The 21,954-nt window shown below is 41.3% G+C and overlaps 1 pseudogene; it reads right to left on the bottom strand.

The window, feature by feature from the left end:
* Nucleotides 1-491: 491 nt before the first annotated feature.
* Nucleotides 492-21,844, bottom strand: LOC129008583 (macrophage-expressed gene 1 protein-like; annotated as a pseudogene).
* Nucleotides 21,845-21,954: the final 110 nt, after the last annotated feature.

The following is a 21,954-nucleotide window of genomic DNA, read 5'->3' as shown; positions in this document are numbered from 1 at the left end:
AAAAGCAGTGGCCAAGCAGGACTTGTGTCTTTTCAGGGTTTTGCCAGGCTCTAGGAGCATGAAATCCAGACAACTTTAAAGGGGTTGGGGGGTAGACAGAGAGAGATGCATTTAAGCAGAAATTCTTACAGCACACACATTGGAAACCACTGCAGACTTCAGAGTAAATGCATAGTCTCCAAATCCAAATGTTAACATTCCCCCTTCTCTGTTTTTACACAAATACATTCAGATGAAGAAAGTGACACACATTGGGAAAGGACACCTGCTTCCTATTTTAGTCCCAGGATGGCTTTTGCTTCAAGAGTACCAATCATTCCCTCTCCCCAACCCCACCCTTGTCCATGTAGCAATATGAATTGCCTGGCCCAGAGACCTAAACAAGAAATCACAAATTTCTATGTGATTTGGTTGCACTTGCCATTTCAATACTTAGGAAAATAGAAGTAATCAGAAATGATCATGCTGTTTAGAGACAAGAGAAACCCTTTTCAGGGAGAATTTAAGCTGGACTCTTGCCCCTGCTCTTGATCAGGGGTGTCTCCAGTTGCTGCAGTGCCTGGAACCAAACTCTGCCTCTTCCAAAATGCCCGGTATCCCCTCTTCTTGAACTTCCGGGTGCCATAGATGGCCAGGGTGATGACAACAGCCAGAATGGTGGTGGCTCCCACTACGATACCAGCCATAGCCCCTCCTGACAGACCACCACCTTCCCCACGGATGTCATTCATGGTGCTGTGCAGCTCTAATGGCTCTCCCAGCCTCCACTGGTGGGTCTGGGAATCTTTAATCCAGGATCTCGCATTCTCAGAACTGGTCACTATGACAGTGTTGGTGTCAGCCTCACTCATAAGGGGCGGCTGGGTGAAAAGCGGGAGACTAGCAGGGGGAAGGAACTTTTCTGTAAAGAGCCCAGCCTTGACACAGTAGGACACTTGGCATCCATCGCTGATGAGGGCTAGGTGCTGGCTGAAGCCTCTCAGGCACTTTTTCAGGGAAGGTGCCCCTAAATCTTTGGATATGGCTGGAACCACCAGGGGTTCCCAACTGTACAGCTGAAGAACCCACCAAAAGGGACCACAAACCTGCTTCCCAATTCATAGTCCTGAGAAACGCATACCTTGAGGTTTTCAAAGAGTCTCAGTGGAAAGTAGCCTGTTGGGCATGACCGTGCATTTGTCATGGGGTTTATGCTCTTGCTGTTGGAGAGGCCCCTGAAAAGCAGTCCTGAGTTGTCAGGTACTTGGCTACTGGCCACACACCAAAAAGCCCTAAATTCAGCCTTTGCCACCTGGAACACATCTTCACACCCAGTCTTGCAGAAGACAAGGAGGGTGCAATTCTTATGACACTCCAGGTGGTTGTAACCCTCCTCACGAGTCTCGGATAGAAGGTGCACCAGGGAGTAGCCAGAGGGACAGGAGAAATCACCAGTGAGTGGATTTTTCTGCTCCAACTTTGGGCAGAGAACAACATTTTTATTCCCTGAGAACTGGCTGCATTTCTGATAAACCCCACCGAAAGAGAAGTTGGTCATTTTCCCTTCGCAGGAGACATCATCTGTGTTGGCCTGAAAATTGAAGTTGGGAGAATTGAGATCTATGCAGCCAGGGTTGGTGTTGAATGTGTAATAGCATTTCACAGCTGTTTCCACTGTCTTTGACACCTTCTTCACCAGGGGGCCTGGCAAGTCAGGCAGCATGTTGGGGTTGATGAAGAAATGCAGCGGCAGGCCAGAGCGGTCGATGGCCACCAGGTGGTTAGTGATACCCTGCTGCCAGGCCTGGAGGGTGATGCCTGGGTAAAAAGGAACCCCTCTGATGCTCTGCACCCTGGAGTTGGTTCAGTTTGAGAGGTAGCTCTTAGTGAGGACATTCTGTGAGGTATGGTTTTCCTCAAATGTGAAGTTCACGATGTTTTGGAAGGCAAGTCCAGCAGAGTTGGTCATGGCACTATGACTGCTCTGGCTGTCTTGGAAGAAGGAGGCCTTGATGTGGTCCTCCTGAATAAGAGCAGCCCCAGCATTGACACTGGTGATGATGTGGGTGCCATAGTTGAGGACCAGGAGTTCTGCCAGGTAGGTGGCCATCCTCGTCTGGTTGTTCTCTAGATGGTCAGAGATGTCAAGGAGCTCCTTCCTAAAACCTGAGCTTAGCTCTAAAGTTGGGTTGATTTTGACTGTGTAGATGAGGTTTCTTACCTGAACTCGGGTAGTTATAGCTTTGTCCTTCACTTGAAGGGTTTTCATTCTCTGGAACTCAGCAGAGAACTTGGCATTGACTTTGGAATAAAGACAGAGATCTGTGTTGATGTAGTAGAAGGTACTGCTCTGGTAATTAACCCAAGATTCCAGGATTTCTCAGTTCATCTCCAGGTTGCTGTGTTTCTGGGGAATGGTGAAGATTTCATCAGGGATGATATACTGTCCATCTTCAGTTGTCCTGCAGTTGGTGTAAGTCAAGTCTATCACCCATCCTGCATCCCATTCTGCAGATTGTCCTAGCCCCCTCCAGGTAGGGCTTCCAGGACAGGCAGTTTCAAGGCATCCTTGCATTTTTGAAATCCAACTTCATCTGTCTCTCCCAAAGGCTTGCCTGATGTAACCCATGCTGCCACTGTCCAGAAAAGGATGGCAGCCCTGAAGCTGTTCTTGGCTCAGACAACCCCAGCCACACAGGAGCCTACACAGTGGCCAGCAAGCTTCAGGCAAACTAAATGGAGAAAAAGAAAGCAGCTGTGGATACAGTTCTCCAAAATTCAACAGTTCTCCAAAAGCTACCAGTTTCTCTTTAAGCTAATCTAATTGCAAAATAAGGAAATGAGAGTTGGTTAGAATATTAAAGTCCATCAGGACTTTGAAGAATTTATGCCATGCTAAACATGCAAACACAGCCCTACATGCCTAACAGCTATCTATCCTAATTTTCCCCCAGCCCTGACTGGTTACTCTGCTGCAGGGGTGTGCACTTAGAAAAAGTGTGACCCCCACAACCTACTGCTTCCTCCACCAGAAAGTTTGTCTTTTCTTTTTTCTCACTCTGTTGGACTTGATGTTTTATATTTTCCCTGACTGCTGTTTCCTGGGACTCCAATACCAGTTTCCTTTTACTGGAAACACAGAGGCAAATGACAACATCATCCTTACTGAAACACCCTGCCTCCACCATACCCATGCAAGCTGTAAGTCAAGGCCAACCCGGTTTCCCATTTGCCTGGGGTTGGAGGCTGTTTCCACAAAAGAAAGGAGTGAAACTCTTAGACACTTGTCCTGTGGGTTTCATTGTTATAAGCCCTAATAGTTCTGTCTTTGGGGATGACACTATCTGGGGCAGAGCTGACAGGGTCTGAAGAGGATTCTGTTAAAATATGCTGAAAAACCCCAGTGTGCATTGTTCTAAGCATTCAGAGTGAGAGCAAGGGGCACCTATACTGACCTGTTTCCTTTCAGGTAGAAATATTCAGGACAAAACCATACTGTTATCTAGATTTTGATTTATCAATGGCAGACAGGGGTCAAGGAACATATGTGTATGTCTACATACATTTATATAGCCCCTGTGTGTATGCATTTTGCATGAAGTTGGTACCTGTTATACCTTTAATTTTTCATTCCATTGCTAAGTGTGTGTATTCAGTTTAGGTGCATAAAAAGAATGTGGCTCTTCATTACTCAGTATTTTTTCTAAAAGCAACAATTCATTTGTTACATCATTAGAAGAATATAATTTCATAAATGTCTTTTTCATATGCCAATGCCAGCTCTATTAGAGCCCATAATTTAAAACATTGTTTCCAGGCCCATTGATCTGGTGCCAGGATTGATTGAGACCCAACTCTGTTAATTCTTTAGGACATTTAGGCTGTGTCTTAGTACACTTAGTGGAGCCGGGGAATCCAGGGGAGTTAATGAAGCTCCCAATTGCATCCTTAACATTCCCAAAATTAAACCATCTATTTGATGCCGTGTGAGACTGAAAAAGTCAGGTTACAATTCACAGGTATCACTACACCATCACCTGTATGCATCCTGGAGAGAAGATTCCAAGGAATTGAATTCCTCTGATGGTCATTGATGCAACTAAGAAGTGTTTTTAGAAAGAATGAGGTTAGTTGCCTAGCTTCCCAGGCTTGGCTTCACTAGTTATTATAAAAACCATGATGGTGTTCTGTAAATCCAGAAATATTGCATTCTGGGTCTTTTTTTTTTTCCCAATACAGTGTCTCACTTATTTCCTAGGCATGGTCCCACTATGATCACCATCCCTTGATCAGCATGGAAGTTTTGACCTGCTTTATTTCCAACCTGGGCCTTTTTACCCCTACTTAGGCAACCTGGTAGTCTGCTCCAGGAAGGTCACCATAGTGATGCTGAACTTAGTGAGGACACCCGATTGGCATAGCACACTACAGCCCAGAACTCCCAGACTCAAGCTATCCCCTTGCCTCAGCCTCCAGAGAAGCTGGGACTACAGGCATGCACCACTGTGCCCATCCATTCTGAGTGTATTTGTGCCACGGTTATCATGCTTCTGGGAGCTGGCACCAGCTACCAAGAGAGATTAATTTATGAACCGGTGCCCAGTCTATATTTGGCTAGAGAACCAAACTTTTGCAAGATCTTCTGGTTAATTTATAAATCAGTTAGTTATAAATATATTCCTCAGCAGCATGATCCCAGAATTAGAAAAATGAGAGTTGAATGCCCTTGAGTACTTCCAATAAATCTGTTGAAATATATCCAGATTTCTCTTCAAACTATTTCTGGGATTGTTCATCAAAATTAGAACACTCTCTCACTTACACCGCTTTGGAGACAAGCTGACAATTTGCTACCCTCTCCCTTCTCTTTAGTAGATCCTGTTGAGCCTTCACTCTCCTGAAATGAGAATACAAGCAAGGTTAATACAAATAATTCTATATTCAGGTGTTCCTATTTCTCCAGATGCCCAGTCACTGTAATTTTTATTTCTTCTACAGCCTTTGACTTCATTTTATTACAGAAAAAAAAGGAAAATAGCTAAGAGAACCAAAAAGAGTAAAATTACATTGTATTCATAAGAAAAAATATTTTACAGCCACCACAATTATTTCAAACTATTTTAATAGCATGAGAGATTCTTATGTCATAATGTTACTGAAAAGCGGTCCCGATCCAGATCCCAAGAGAGGATTCTTGAATCTTACACAAGAAAGAATTCAGAGCAAGTCCACAGAGTAAAGTGAAAGGAAGTTTATTAGAGAAGTAAAGAAACAAAAGAATGGCTACTCCATAGGCAGAGCAGAGGCATGTGCTGCTTGGCTAAGAATACTTATTGTTGTTTCTTGATTATATGCTAAACAAGGGGTGGATTATTCATTAGTTTTCCAGGAAGAGGGTGGGCAATTCCCAGAACTGAGGGGTCCTCCCCTTTTTAGACTGTATAGGGTAACTTCCTGACAATGTTGCCATGGCATTTGTATAAACTGTCATGGCACTGGTGGGAGTGTCATTTAGCATGCTAATGCATTATAATTAACATATAATAAGCAGTGAGGGTGACCAGAGGTCACTATCATTGCCATCTCAATTTTGATGGGTTTTCACCAGCTTCTTTACTGCATGCTGGTTTTTTGGTTTCTTTTTTGTTTGTTTCCTTGCTTTTTGAGACAGTCTCTGGCTCTATTGCCCAGGCTAGAGTGCAGTGGCACAATGTCAACTCACTGCATCCTCTGCCTCCTGAGTTTGAGCAATTCTCCTGCCTCAGCCACCTGAGTAGCTGGGACTCCTGGCACACACTACCACACCCAGCTAATTTTTGTATGTTTAATAGAGACAGGGCTTCACCATGTTGGCCATGGTTGGTCTTGAACTCCTTGCCTCAAGTGATCTGCCCACCTCAGTCTTCCAAAGTGCTGGGATTACAGGTGTGACCCATGGTGCCCGGTCAACTGCGTGCAGTTTTATGAACAAGGTCTTATGACCTATATCTTGTGCCAACTTCCTATCTCATCCTGTGACTTAGAATATCTAACCTACTGGGAATGCAGTCCAGTGAGTCTCAGCCTTATTTTAGCCAGCTCCTAGTGAAGATGAAGTTGCTCTGGTTCAAACACCTCTGACATATTTCCCCCATCCATTTTATAAAAGAACCCTTAATCCTAAGGGTTGTAGAGGGATGAAGATCTATCCTCTGTAATTTTTCATGCTGAATAGAGGCCAAGATATTTCTGCCTAACTATTAGGGTCTCTTGTATTCAGGGTAGAAAGGAGCTCAGTAGGAAAGCACCAGTATGGTGAGGGCCATTCATAACTCTGACAAAAGTTGATATCTGGAAAATTAATAAGTATTCAAATTATGAAGACATATCATTAAGCTTATTGTGCATTTGTACGCAGAGTACAACAACAAATATGATCCACAACCATAAAGCAAAATAAGTAAAATTGTCCCAAGTAAACTAAATAAGATGGCTTTCCATGAAATGGGCAACTGTTGGAACCAAACTGATATGGGGTTACTAGCTGATTCCAATATGTGTCCAGAACTAGAATATTGATCTAGGTTTTTGCATTACCTATCCCTCTTGTTTTTTCTGAGCTACAGCCAGAGACCACTGGTTGGTTCACAGGAATAAACATAGTCATTATAAATTGCAGAAAAAAACTCAAAAACAACTGATGAGAGAATGTAATAGCATGTGTACCATCATTTTTGAAACATAATCTTTTCTCTCTCCAGTCTCCCATTTTTACTAATGATAAATTATGGTAGGACCAATTTACTTTATTATACTTGGCCTGATTATTTGTATAAAGTGCAGCAAGAATAATTAGTTTTCACATAGGCTTTTAAAATTGGCTTTGATGCAACTCTGCTCCATAAGGAACCTCAGATAAGACCTTTTTTAAGGCAAGCTCAACCATGGGTTTGTATACTCAAATACCTATGAGTTGAGCAAATTCCTCTCCTCTTGAAGTCCCAAGGTAGCTTGGGAGTCCTGGGCCTGTCAGAAAGTGACATTCTTTACTTACCACAGGTTAGGAACCCTGTACAAGAACTGCATAGAAAAGATATGAGGCCAGTTTTCAAATTTGATTCCTTAAAGGAAAGCACATTATTTCAGTCAAAGCTTTGGTAAAATAACCAGTTTCTCCAATTGTGTCCTCTTGCAAAAGAAAACAGATTCTTACTGCACTTATGCAAATAAGTATATTGCCATAAGTTAAGAATACTAATAAATAGTTTCAAAATCCTGGAGAAATCAGGTACAGAAAAACAAATATGCTCCCAATTTTTTAGAAGAGTATACTTTACTCAAATGTTAAAAGCTGTGAATAGCTTAATAGAAAAGTGTTCTTGGTTCTGAAAAACAAAACAAAGGATCAGCAAGGTCTTACACAAAGTCAAAAAAAGATTACTTCACTCTTCTATTAGTTCATTCCATATGGTTAGCTCCTGTTCTGCTTAACATTCAAGAACATTTCAGCTCTCCATGAGTTCTGAAAGTTTTTTATTCTATTTTAATATCAGAAACCTGCATTTAAAAGCACCTATCAAAGTCCTATAACTGATTAAAAACCACCTTTTAAAGAGGATTAAATCAAGACCACAATTGCCTGTGGATGACAAAATGCCTTAGGGCAGCCTCTATTAAAACTGCAATCAACTAGGAATTTTGGTTTCTTCTGTGGCGTACAACAATTTTTATTTTATTTTATTTTTATTTAGTTATGTATGTATGCATGTGTGTAAGTATGTATTTATTTATTATTGAGATGGAGCCTTGCTCTGTTGCCCAAGCTGGCTGGAGTGTAGTGGGATGATCTCAGCTCAAAGCAACCTCCACCTCAGCCTCCTGAGAAGCTAGGGTTACAGGCATGCAGCATCTATGCCCAGCTAATTTGTTTTGTATTTTTAGTAGAAACAGGGTTTCACCATGTTGGCAAGGCTGGTCTCAAACTCCTGACCTCAAGTTATTCACTCACCTTGACCTCCCAAAGTGCTGTATTAAATGCATGAACCACCATGCCTGGCCACAACAATTTTATGTAACAATTATAATTATTACTGATAATGTACATTATGCCATATCAGAATTATAAGTATTTCCTATAATTTTGTAACATGTACCAATAACATATTTATACAAATACAGCCCAAAGAGAGCCAAACACCACTTCATATTTGACAATGCTCCTGTATGATTTTTACACCAAATAAGCCAAATTTCACCTTTACATTAGTGTACTATTAATGTTAAACCCAATTCTTAATAAAAGCTTATAGATAAATCTTGCCAATTTTAATCAGTTTGACCATAAGATTCTCATAAACCTTTTATAACCCTTTACAAATTTTGTTAAAGTGCAGAGCAGTGCTCTAAGACAGACTGTTATGATTTTATTTCAACATTTAATTTATGGGAAAACTGAATAATGTCCCTTTAACTTTAGCCAATATGTTGACACAGAATTGCATTCACAAGTTTAATTTTTACAAACTTTCCACAACTTGCTCAAACTTTTAGTTTTATCTTATCTAACTTAAAACAATCCTTTAACCCTTTAATCCAGGCAAAAAAAATTTACGTTCCCATGACTTCTTACATAATCTTTACCAAAAACACATTTCACTTTTCTTACACACCTCTACTGTAAAACTGTTTCTTCAGTAAGTCTCAATTACATGTTATAATGTTAACTCTTAGCAACTTTTACTTTTGGTGAAAAACCTAGTTAGTAAGCAATTTTGATTACATTGAACAATTATCAAAAGTCAAAGAAGCAGTTTATGACCTTAAAGCATTTAGTAAACCTAATATCTGACCTGCCTAATTTAGACCAAATGTCCAAATTTTTGAAGATATTTTTATTTTACCAACAATATTTAGAACTGTCTTTATTTCCCAAAGATTACTTAAGTCACATGAACTAAAAGGTGTTACAATTTTTATTTTTCTGACAAAATATTTCATTTAAACGTTTATTAATTTTAAGCCAATTAATCAAAGCTCTTCCATATCACACACACAACACATAAAAATACACAGACAGAAGATCCAGTACTTGTAAGATTTTTCATTTTCCAGTTTCTTAATTGGATTATTGGCTTCAGGGCAGAGCCCTTGGAGGAACAGGACCAAGAAAGCATGCAGGCTCTGCAGCCTAATTAGCAGGCACAGCTGGAAGGCAAAACAGAACCCTTACACTTAAGTGTCTCATTTTTATACCAGATCCTAGGTCTCCAAAAGAGAAATGCTATGGAACGAGACATTGCTATGATTTTTGCTGTGCATTTTATTGCAAAGCAATCTAAAACCAATTGCCCATTCTGTGATTAGCCCATGCCCCAGTGGGAGTCTTATCTCTCCATGCAGGGGTGAGGACATCTCCATACCTTCCAGGTGGCCAAAAGCATCCTTCTCTAATCCAAACATGCAGAGTCACATATTCCCCCATAACTGCCATTAGGTATCCCCCAAAGTATATTTTCTACCTAGTTATTACACACCAAACCTCTCATAATGTGAAGTAATTTCTGATATTCCCCAACAAGAGTCAAAAATGTCAGATAACACAATGCAAAACAGAACAGAGCCTTAGATTTTGAAAGGAATCTATCCACTTCTGATTCCTGGGGTTTCATGAGAAAAACAAAGGCTTTTCCCACAATGGGGTCTGTGTTTCCTACTGTTTTTCCCAAGGAGTCTCAGTCTTGAATATTCACTTTTAATTAAGCCAACTTTTAAGCATAGCACCCTTTGAAAAAAAAAGTCCTTTTAAATCTCCTATTACTTGACTTTAGCCAGGCCAAACAGCCAACATTTCTTTTGAACTTTACCAAACATAACCTCCCATGTAACCTCACAGGTGCTCAGAGAAAGGAAAATTCAAGACGGTTCATGGAGGGGAGGAGAATTAACAAATTGTAAAGGTCACACAGATATCAAACCAGAAGGGACTCATTCCCTGTGCCAGAAATTGAACCCTGGCCACCATTGTAAAATGGCAATGCCTTAGTTGCTGAGCTACAGCACCGGGCAGTTCCCATTACCCTTCCCAGAAGAAGCCTAGAGGCAGCCAATTTTGAGCTTCCAAAGGCTTTTAAGTGCTCAAGATAATTTTTAGGGCTAGCTGACATGAGCCCTCAAATTCCTGTTCCCTGGATGTTAGAGACCAATTGAAAATTCTACCACATGGTTATAGGCTCAAGGTCCCAAAGACATAAAACAAGATAAGAGGGAAACTTTATCCAGTTTTTTTTTCCAAGGACCTGCAAGGAAGCTTGTAACTGACCAGTTTGCTGGGCTGGCTTAAACAGAGGGCTTATGGGGTCCTAGCCCCACATTCTATCCTAAGGTACCCCTCTTTATGACAGAATGATACAGAAAGACAAATTTATAGCACAAGGTATATCAGATTTGCTACAGCTTAAGACTAGCTTCACAAATCTTTTGTCCCATTAATCAAATCTTCACAGAGCAGATAAATAGCAACTTTTGCCATTCATTCAGTTTGCACAGAGAGGGGAAAGGGAAGGGAGAAAAGTGTTGCCTGCAGCAGAGTGGGAAAGGTGAGGAGCTCAGGGAGGCCAGAGAAAGACCCACCCATTGCAGTGACACTGTAAAGCTCAGGTGGCCACTTGTCAGTCTCAAAAGATCTTTTCCAGAGGAGGAGCCAAGATGGGTGAATAGGAACAGCTCTGGTCTACAGCTCCCAGGGTGAGCGTCGCAGAAGATGGGTGATTTCTGCATTTCCGTCTGAGGTACCCTGTTCATCTCACGAGGGAGTGCCAGACGGTGGGTGCAGGTCAGTGGGTGAGTGCACTGTGCACCAGCCGAAGCAGGGACGAGGCATTGCCTCATTCGGGAAGTGCAAGGGGTCAGGGAGTTCCCTTTCCAGGGGTGACAGACGGCACCTGGAAAATCGGGCCACTCCCACGCGAACACTGTGCTTTTCCGACGGGCTTAGGAAACGGTACCCCAGGAGATTATAGCCCGCACCTGGCTCAGAGGGTCCTACACCCACGGAGTCTCACTGATTGCTAGCAAAGCAGTCTGAGATCAAACAGCAAGTCGGCAGCGAGGCTGGGGGAGGGGCGCCCACCATTGCCCAGGCTCACTTAGGTAAACAAAGCAGCCTGGAAGCTTGAACTGGGTGGAGCCCACCACAGCTCAAGGAGGCCTGCCTGCCTCTGTAGGCTCCACCTCTGGGGGCAGGGCACAGACAAACAAAAAGACAGCAGTAACCTCTGCAGACTTAAATGTCACTGTCTGACAGCATTGAGGAGAGCAGTGGTTCTCCCAGCACGCAGCTGGAGATCTGAGAATGGGCAGACTGCCTCCTCAAGTAGGTCCCTGACCTCTGACCCCTGAGCAGCCTAACTGGGAGGCACCCCCCAGCAGGGGCAGACTCACACCTCACATGGCCGGCCAGGTACTCCAACAGACCTGCAGCTGAAGGTCCTGTCTGTTAGAAGGAAAAATAACAGAAAGGACATCCACACCAAAAACCCATCTGTACATCACCATCATCAAAGACCAAAAGTAGATAAAACCACAAAGATGGGGAAAAAACAGAGCAGAAAAACTGGAAACTCTAAAAAGCAGAGTACCTCTCCTCCTCCAAAGGAACGCAGTTCCTCACCAGCAATGGAACAAAACTGGATGGAGAATGACTTTGATGAGCTGAGAGAAGAAGGCTTCAGACGCTCAAATTACTCCGAGCTATGGGAGGATATTCAAACCAAAGGCAAAGAAGTTGAAAACTTTGAAAAAAATTTAGAAGAATGTATAACTAGAATAACCAATACAGAGAAGTGCTTAAAGGAGCTGACGGAGCTGAAAACCAAGGCTCGAGAATTACGTGAAAAATGCAGAAGCCTCAGGAGCCGATGCAATCAAATGGAAGAAAGGGTATCAGCCCTGGAAGATGAAATGAATGAAATGAAGTGAGAAGGGAAGTTTAGAGAAAAAAGAATAAAAAGAAACGAGCAAAGCCTCCAAGAAATGTGGGACTATGTGAAAAGACCAAATCTACATCTGATTGGTGTACCTGAAAGTGACGGGGAGAATGGAAACAAGTTGGAAAACACTCTGCAGGATATTATCCATGAGAACTTCCCCAATCTAGCAAGGCAGGCCAACATTCAGATTCAGGAAATACAGAGAACGCCACAAAGATACTCCTCGAGAAGAGCAACTCCAAGACACATAATTGTCAGATTCACTAAAGTTGAAATGAAGGAAAAACTGTTAAGGGCAGCCAGAGAGAAAGGTCGGGTTACCATCAAAGGGAAGCCCATCAGAATAACAGCAGATCTCTCAGCAGAAACCCTACAAGCCAGAAGAGAGTGGGGGCCAATATTCAACATTCTTAAAGAAAAGAATTTTCAACCCAGAATTTCATATCCAGCCAAACTAAGCTTCATAAGTGAAGGAGAAATAAAATACTTTACAGACAAGCAAATGCTGAGAGATTTTGTCACCACCAGGCCTGCCCTAAAAGAGCTCCTGAAGGAAGTGCTAAACATGGAAAGGCACAACCGGTACCAGCCACTGCAAAATCATGCCAAAATGTAAAGACCATCGAGGCTAGGAAGAGACTGCATCAAATAACGAGCAAAATAACCAGCTAACATCATAATGACAGGACCAAATTCACACATAACAATATTAACTTTAAATGTAAATGGACTAAATGCTCCAATTAAAAGACACAGACTGGCAAATTGGATAAAGAGTCAAGACCCATCAGTGTGCTGTATTCAGGAAACCCATCTCACATGCAGGGACACACATAGACTCAAAATAAAAGGATGGAGGAAGATCTACCAAGCAACTGGAAAACAAAAAAAGGCAGGGGTTGCAATCCTAGTCTCTGATAAAACAGACTTTAAACCAACAAAGATCAAAAGAGACAAAGAAGGCCATTACATAATGGTAAAGGGATTAATTCAACAAGAAGAGCTAACTATCCTAAATATATATGCACCCAATACAGGAGCACCCAGATTCATAAAGCAAGTCCTGAGTGACCTACAAAGAGACTTAGACTCCCACACATTAATAATGGGAGACTTTAACACCCCACTGTCAACATTAGACAGATCAACGAGACAGAAAGTCAACAAGGATATCCAGGAATTGAACTCAGCTCTGCACCAAGTGGACCTAATAGACATCTACAGAACTCTCCACCCCAAATCAACAGAATATACATTTTTTTCAGCACCACGCCACACCTATTCCAAAATTGACCACATACTTGGAAGTAAAGCTCTCCTCAATAAATGTAAAAGAACAGAAATTATAACAAACTATCTCTCAGATCACAGTGCAATCAAGCTAGAACTCAGGATTAAGAATCTCATTCAAAACCGCTCAACTACATGGAAACTGAACAACCTGCTCCTGAATGACTACTGGGTACATAACGAAATGAAGGCAGAAATAAAGATGTTCTTTGAAACCAACGAGAACAAAGACACAACATACCAGAATCTCTGGGATGCATTCAAAGCAGTGTGTAGAGGGAAATTTATACCACTAAATGCCCACAAGAGAAAGCAGGAAAGATCCAAAATTGACACCCTAACATCACAATTAAAAGAACTAGAAAAGCAAGAGCAAACACATTCAAAAGCTAGCAGAAGGCAAGAAATAACTAAAATCGGAGCAGAACTGAAGGAAATAGAGACACAAAAAACCCTTCAAAAAATTAATGAATCCAGGAGCTGGGTTTTTGAAAGGATCAACAAAACTGATAGACTGCTAGCAAGATTAATAAAGAAAAAAAGAGAGAAGAATCAAATAGATGCAATAAAAAATGATAAACAGGATATCACCACTGAGCCCACAGAAATACAAACTACCATCAGAGAATATTACAAACACCTCTATGCAAATAAACTAGAAAATCTAGAAGAAATGGATAAATTCCTCAACACATACACCCTCCCAAGACTAAACCACGAAGAAGTTGAATCTCTGAATAGACCAATAACAGGAGCTGAAATTGTGGCAATAATCAATAGCTTACCAACCAAAAAAAGTCCAGGACCAGATGGGTTCACAGCCGAATTCTACCAGAGGTACAAGGAGGAGCTGGTACCATTCCTTCTGAAACTATTCCAATCAATAGGAAAAGAGGGAATCCTCCCTAATTCATTTTATGAGGCCAGCATCATCCTGATACCAAAGCCTGGCAGAGACACAACCAAAAAAGAGAATTTTAGACCAATATCCTTGATGAACATTGATGCAAAAATCCTCAGTAAAATACTGGCAAACCAAATCCAGCAGCACATCAAAAAGCTTATCCACCATGATCAAGTGGGCTTCATCCCTGGGATGCAAGGCTGGTTCAATATACACAAATCAATAAATGTAATCCAGCATATAAACAGAACCAAAGACAAAAACGACATGATTATCTCAATAGATGCAGAAAAGGCCTTTGACAAAATTCAGCAATGCTTCATGCTAAAAACTCTCAATAAATTAGGTATTGATGGGACGTTTCTCAAAATAATAAGAGCTATCTATGACAAACCCACAGCCAATATCATACTGAATGGGCAAAAACTGGAAGCATTCCCTTTGAAAACTGGCACAAGACAGGGATGCCCTCTCTCACCACTTCTATTCAACATAGTTTTGGAAGTTCTGGCCAGGGCAATTAGGCAGGAGAAGGAAATCAAGGGTATTCAATTAGGAAAAGAGTAAGTCAAATTGTCCCTGTTTGCAGATGACATGATTGTATATCTAGAAAACCCCATTGTCTCAGCCCAAAATCTCCTTAAGCTGATAAGCAACTTCAGCAAAGTCTCAGGGTACAAAATCAATGTACAAAAATCACAAGCATTCTTATACATCAATAACAGACAAACAGAGAACCAAATCATGAGTGAACTCCCATTCACAATTGCTTCAAAGAGAATAAAATACCTAGGAATACAACTTACAAGGGATGTGAAGGACCTTTTCAAGGAGAACTACAAACCACTGCTCAAGGAAATAAAAGAGGATACAAACAAATGGAAGAACATTCCATGCTCATAGGTAGGAAGAATCAATATCGTGAAAATGGCCATACTGCCCAAGGTAATTTACAGATTCAATGCCATCTCCATCAAGCTACCAATGACTTTCTTCACAGAATTGGAAAAAACTACTTTAAAGTTCATATGGAACCAAAAAAGAGCCTGCATCGCCAAGTCATTCCTAAGCCAAAAGAACAAAGCTGGAGGCATCACACTACCTGACTTCAAACTATACTACAAGGCTACAGTAACCAAAACAGCATGGTACTGGTACCAAAACAGAGATACAGATCAATGGAACGGAACAGAACCATCAGAAATAATGCCACGTATCTACAACTATCTGATCCTTGACAAACCTGAGAAAAACAAGAAATGGGGAAAGGATTCCCTATTTAATAAATGGTGCTGGGAAAACTGGCTAGCCATATGTAGAAAGCTGAAACTGGATCCCTTCCTTACACCTTATACAAAAAATCAATTCAAGATGGATTAAAGACTTAAATTTTAGACCTAAAACCATAAAAACCCTAGAAGAAAACCTAGGTATTACCATTCAGGACATAGGCATGGGCAAGGACTTCATGTCTAAAACACCAAAAGCAATGGCAACAAAAGCCAAACTTGACAAACGGGATCTAATTAAACTAAAGAGCTTCTGCACAGCAAAGGAAACTACCATCAGAGTGAACAGGCAGCCTACAAAATGGGAGAAAATTTTTGCAACCTACTCATCTGACAAAGGGCTAATATCCAAAATCTACAATGAACTCCAACAAATTTACAAGAAAAAAACAAACAACCCCATCAAAAAGTGGGCAAAGGACATGAACAGACACTTCTCAAAAGAAGACATTTATGCAGCCAAAAAACACATGAAAAAATGCTCACCGTCACTGGCCATCAGAGAAATGCAAATCAAAACCACAATGAGATACCATCTCACACCAGTTAGAATGGCAATCATTAAAAAGTCAGGAAACAACAGGTGCTGGAGAGGATGTGGAGAAACAGGAACACTTTTACACTGTTGGTGGGACTGTAGACTAGTTCAACCATTGTGGAAGTCAGTGTGGCGATTCCTCAGGGATCTAGAACTAGAAATTCCATTCGACCCAGCCATCCCATTACTGGGTATATACCCAAAGGACTATAAATCATGCTACTATAAAGACACATGCACACGTATGTTTATTGCGGCACTATTCACAATAGCAAAGACTTGGAACCAATCCAAATGTCCAACAATGATAGACTGGATTAAGAAAATGTGGCACATATACACCATGGAATACTATGCAGCCATAAAAAATGATGAGTTCATGTCCTTTGTAGGGACATGGATGAAATTGGAAATCATCATTCTCAGTAAACTATCACAAGGACAAAAAACCAAACACCACATATTCTCACTCATAGGTGGGAATTGAACAATGAGAACACATGGACACAGGAAGGGGAACATCACACTTCGGGGACTGTTGTGGGGTTGGGGGAGGGGGGAAGGATAGCATTGGGAGATATACCTAATGCTAGATGACGAGTTATTGGGTGCAGTGCACCAGCATGGCACATGTATACATATGTAACTTACCTGCACATTGCGCACATGTATCATAAATCCTAAAGTATAATAATAATAATAATAATAAATAAATAAATATAAAAAATTTTAAAAAAAGATCTTTTCCAGCATTCCCATCAGCTCTCAAGTTTCCCCTTTTAGGGAGAAAAAAGCTCTTCATGTCCCATTGTCCTGTACATGCCTAATCCTATCACCCATAGCCATCAGCAAAGAGTTCAAGGCAGAATAATCCAAAGAGAATAATGGTTAACATCCCATAGTGCCAAACCTGTTCTTAGCCCAGAGGGACTTTACTGAGAGGGAGCCTCTAACTCCTAAATCTTAGGAAGGATTCTAACCTTTCTAAGTTGGATCTTGAACCCAAGTTTGGTCAAGCATCTTTTCCTTTTATTAAGAGGGGCCTTTAACCCTGCCTGTCTTAGGAGAGACTCTAACTTCTCTAAAGTTGGCCTCTAACCAAATTAGAAATAAGAACATAGTGATTTCATGATTCCTTTTAATCTGGAGGGTGAAAACAGAAGGCCCTTGTGAAATTCTAAATATTCCCATTAAAAGATGAGCCAGAATTTGGAGGCCCATGCCATTTCACTTCTGTTCTCGATTAGCACTCTTTTTCTTCCACTATCTTTCACTTTCCCTGATCCATTTTCTCATCATCAGTTATTCCCTTTCTGCTCCTTTTTTTCTTTGCCTTTTGCAAATTTAGATTTGGAGGACACATGTTAGTGATTTGAGTTGGTACTTCCACTGGACTAAAGAGGAGCTGGAGTGATGATGTGAGCCTGTCATCCCAGCTACTTAAGAGGCTGAAACAGGAGATCCCTTTAGCACAAGAGTTCAAGGTGAGCCTGGGCAAAATAGTGAAACCCTGTCTCCAAAGAAGGAAGGAAGGCAGGAAGGAAAGAAACAAAGAACAAATGAATGGATGGACAGATGGAAGGAAGGAAGGAAAGAAAGAAAGAAAAAGAAAGAAAGAAAGAAAGAAAAAGAAAGAAAGAAAGAAAGAAAGAAAGAAGAAAGAAAGAAAGAAAGAAAGAAAGAAAGAAAGAAAGAAAGAAAGAAAAAGAAAAAGAAAGAAAGAGAATGAGAGAAAGAGAGGAAGGAAGGAAGGAAAGAAGGAAGGAAGGAAAGAAAGAGAAAGAAAGAAAGAAAAAGAGAGAAAGGAAGGAAGAAGAAGAAGAAAGAAAGAAAGAAACAAACAAACAAACAAAGAGAAAGAAAGAGAGAGAGAGAGAGAGAGGGAAGGGGAGGGGAGGGGAAGGGAAGGGACAGGAAGGGAAGGGAAGGGAAAGGAAGGGAAGGCAAGGCAACGGAAGGGAAGGGAAGGCAAGGCAAGGGAAGGGAAGGGGGGACACCCTAATGTGGCAAAAGCTTAGCCTTTAGGCTTCCACACTCCTATTCCATATCATGGTAGACATAACTGAGCAGTCATACCCTTGATTTTCACTTTATTCTGAGGTTGCCTCGCCATTATTCTCAACACAGTTCTCCAGGACATTCTAGTGAAAGCCTACTTCATTAATCATTAAATAAATACTCCTTGAGCATCTGTTATTCATCATTTGAAGAGTCTAGGAGACAGACTGACCCCTCAGAGCTATTGTTCCCTCTCCATCTGCCCTCCAAGCTAAGCTATACAAGGCTTGAGCATTAGGACCAACTCACTTCCACTGCCCATCTGCCTTCAGGCTTCCAAATGACATCAGCCTAACCTAAAAAGTGCCTCTTACATTCTCCTTCAGCTGAAAATGATTTAACATGAAGAGCTTTACACACACAAGACTGGAAACACACACAGTGGAATTTCTCTTATGTCCTTATTTCTCAGTCTCCACATCTTCCCTGTCACGTGACTTCCTTCTTGAGGAAGATTTGAACAAAAGAAGAGACTGAACTGTGCTTGGTCTCTCTAGGTTAACTACTGGCAGATTTCATATTTCTAAATTTGTTACATTATTGGGTAACATAAAGCCAATCTCACATTCAATCTTTTCCTCTTTTACCACGGGATATTCAGATAAACTTGAGCTAAAGCAAAGTAAAAATTGCCACCATTTTTCTTTCTACCTGAATTAACCATGAATCAGTTAAGATGAATAAAGCACTTTAAGTGGTTCTTTCATCACAGGATTATGTAGAATTGGGAGCTTTGGGTCCTCTATTGAAATATTCCTATTGCCTCTTCTATTTGTTGGTAATCTCAATATAAGATTAAGAGCAAAGCCTGGACTGTGAGTCTATTCAGTCTCTAGACTTTGTTCTTGCTTTGCTAGTCACTCAAATATCTCAACTGCTAGAATGACTAATATGGATGGGAAATAGGGATTTCAGAATTGAAATATAGACAACATTCTAGCCCAACAGGTAACTTTGCACAAGTCCTGGAGTTTCCCTGAGCCTTCATCTTACCAACTGTGAAACACAAACAATAGGAGCTTCCTCTATACAGTAGGTGCAGTTGCCAAGAGGATTGGCTGCAATCCTCCATGTAAAGCTCTACAAGGTGCAGACAGGAGCTCAATGTATATCAGCTCTCAGTTTTGCTGAGCTTGCTATGCAGTCTTCAGGATAGGAGTAGGGGAAGAGGCATGTTAGAGAGTCTAAGGAACTTGACTTTCTCCCTGGTTACCTATTTGACACTATGGGACATCATATTGACTCAGAGAGACAATATGTTTACTAATATCCTAAACAAAGCCATGAATCTCTCTGAGGAAAACAATCTGATTGCAATGTCATCTGGATTAATGACACAGGTAAGTGAGAAGTGATCGCTTGCAGCTGGGCATGGTGGCTCACACCTGCAATCCCAGAACTTTGGGAGGCTGAGGTGGGTGGATCACCTGAGGTCAGGAGTTCAAGACCAGCATGGCCAACATGGTGAAACCCTATCTCCACTAAAAATACAAAAATTAGCTGGGCGTGGTGGCACACACCTGTAATCCCAGCTACTAGGGAGGCTGAGGCAGGGGAATTGCTTGAACCTGGGAGGTGGAGGTTGCAGTGAGCTGAGATTGAGCCACTGCACTCCAGCCTGGGTGACAGAGAGAGACTTCCCCTCACCAAAAAAAAAGAAGTGATTTAGTTGCTTTGTCAAAAAATTCATTTTAGGACTTTTTTAGAATCTGGTTGACAAGCATTTTCTTTAAATGATCAGCTAGTAAATATTTTAGGCTTTGCAACCAAATGGTTTCTTTGGTAACTATTTAACTGCCATTGTAGCACAAAAGTAGGTGATAAGAAAATGCATGAGCATGAATTTGTTCCAATAAGTCTTTATTTACAAAAATAGTTTAGGGCTCGATTTGGGGAGGAACATGCAAGAAACAGAAGGAAGTGGGCATTGTGTAAACCCACAGGACACTACAGCTTCTTTCAAGGATTTGTGAAAGATGGTGGCCATACCCTGCTGATGTTGGCAGCTCTTCAACTTGCATCCAGATGAGAAAAATATGTTACAGTTTCCCTTCTCCACACAAAATTCAATCAGTTTCTCCTCTGCCAGGGTCAGAGTCTCCTACTGTGAAGCTAAGCAAATTATACCCCCTCCTCGAGTTCCCAGCTCTGGGCATCATGCCTGCATTATTGGGGTCTCTCTCTAAGTCTAGATATTGGGGAAATGATTACTATGGCCAATGCAGTGTTTGTAATTAAATCTTTTGTATGAAAAAAAAACCCCTGAAAACCTAAAGAAGCCTCTGTTTTTTCACTTCTTATTGTGGACTGAAGGGTGTAAGGATAGCAAAGTAGAAGAGAAGACTATGGTGTTTTACAATTCCTGCCTCCCTTGCCCCCTCCTTCAGAATAGATTCTCCTGTTCTTTGATACTACTTATCCATAGATGTAATTATCTATAGAATCAATAGAATTCTTCTTTCATGCCATCTCTACCTCCAGGCAATTTTTTGGGGTCAGCTGGGACTCAGTCAATTTTATTTATTTATTTATTTTTAATTTATTATTATTATACTTTAGGTTTTAGGGTACATGTGCACAATGTGCAGGTTAGTTACATATGTATGTATACATGTGCCATGCTGGTGCACTGCACCCACTAACTCATCATCTAGCATTAGGTATATCTCCCAATGCCATCCCTCCCCCCTCCCCTCACCCCACAACAGTCCCCAGAGTGTGATGATCCCCTTCCTGTGTCCATGTGTTCTCATTGTTCAATTCCCACCTATGAGTGAGAATATGCGGTGTTTGGTTTTTTGTTCTTGCGATAGTTTACTGAGAATTATAATTTCCAATTTCATCCATGTCCCTAAGTGATTGTTAACAATTTGCCTTCAGACTCTCTCCAATTCAATCCTTCCTCCTTAATCTGCAAGGGAGCCTCCCTAAAGTACAAATCCAATCATGTCATTCTTTGCTCAAGAGCCTTCATTAGTTTTGTTGTTCATTCATGGCCTGATGACATCCAAATTCCTTATCCTGATCCTCAAGGCTGTCACCACCCGGTGATTCTTAGTGAACATGACGTGGAACTTAAGGGGGAAAAATATGGGCAGAGAGCTATTGATTTGGCAAGAATGAAGGAAGATGTGGTCTTACCAGCACAGTTTCAACAGTTTTGTTAGGGCAGAACTCACCAGTCTCAGATAGGGATATCTGGAATGGGGCTTAGAGGGGATTAGAGCAAGGCCAGGTATTGAAGGAAGTTATGCCAGTGTAGCAGTGAAAAGAGAGAAGAAAATGGAAAAGTAGGAACAGTAGATGGCAATGTCAAGCAAAGGAATCCTCTAAATTAGGGAAACTGGACCAGATTGTGAGACTGAAGCAAACACTTCAGTGTTTTTCAGAGAGGGATACTCTGAGGCAGTGCTCATGCTATCACAGCCAGTCATTGGTAGGGCCAGAATTTAGCTGATGCCTACAGTCACAGGAAAAGACAGCTGCATGAGAACACAGGCTAGTGGTAATGGAAAGAACAAAGAACCCAGAATCAGGATGAGAGGGGCTTAAAGAGGGAGGCAGTGGCACAGAGGACAAAGTTGTAGAATTTTATACTTTTGCTTAAAGCAGGTCTTGTCTGTCTTGGTAAGTAGCTGTTTTCGCTCACTGAAAATAATGTAAACACTTATTTATTTATTTTACTGTGTCCAGGGTAAATAGAAGAAGGTGTTCTCTAAAATCATTCTCAGTCTTCAAATAGACTTATAAACCAGCCTGGTAAAACCTGGAAAATAGTTACCCAACCACATCTGTAGGGCATCTGTGGCCTTCCACCCATAGTGTCTGCTGTCTGTTCTTTAAAGAGACTGATTCTTTGATCCTGCTTGGAGTGATGGGAGGGGTAGACCCTCTTCTGGGAAGCCACAGTGCTGTGGCATCCCCTGCTGA

Source organism: Pongo pygmaeus, chromosome 9, assembly GCF_028885625.2.
Source record: "Pongo pygmaeus isolate AG05252 chromosome 9, NHGRI_mPonPyg2-v2.0_pri, whole genome shotgun sequence".
Lineage (NCBI taxonomy): Eukaryota > Metazoa > Chordata > Mammalia > Primates > Hominidae > Pongo > Pongo pygmaeus.
Note: the sequence above shows the minus strand (reverse complement) of the source record. Positions and strands in the feature narration are given on the sequence as shown.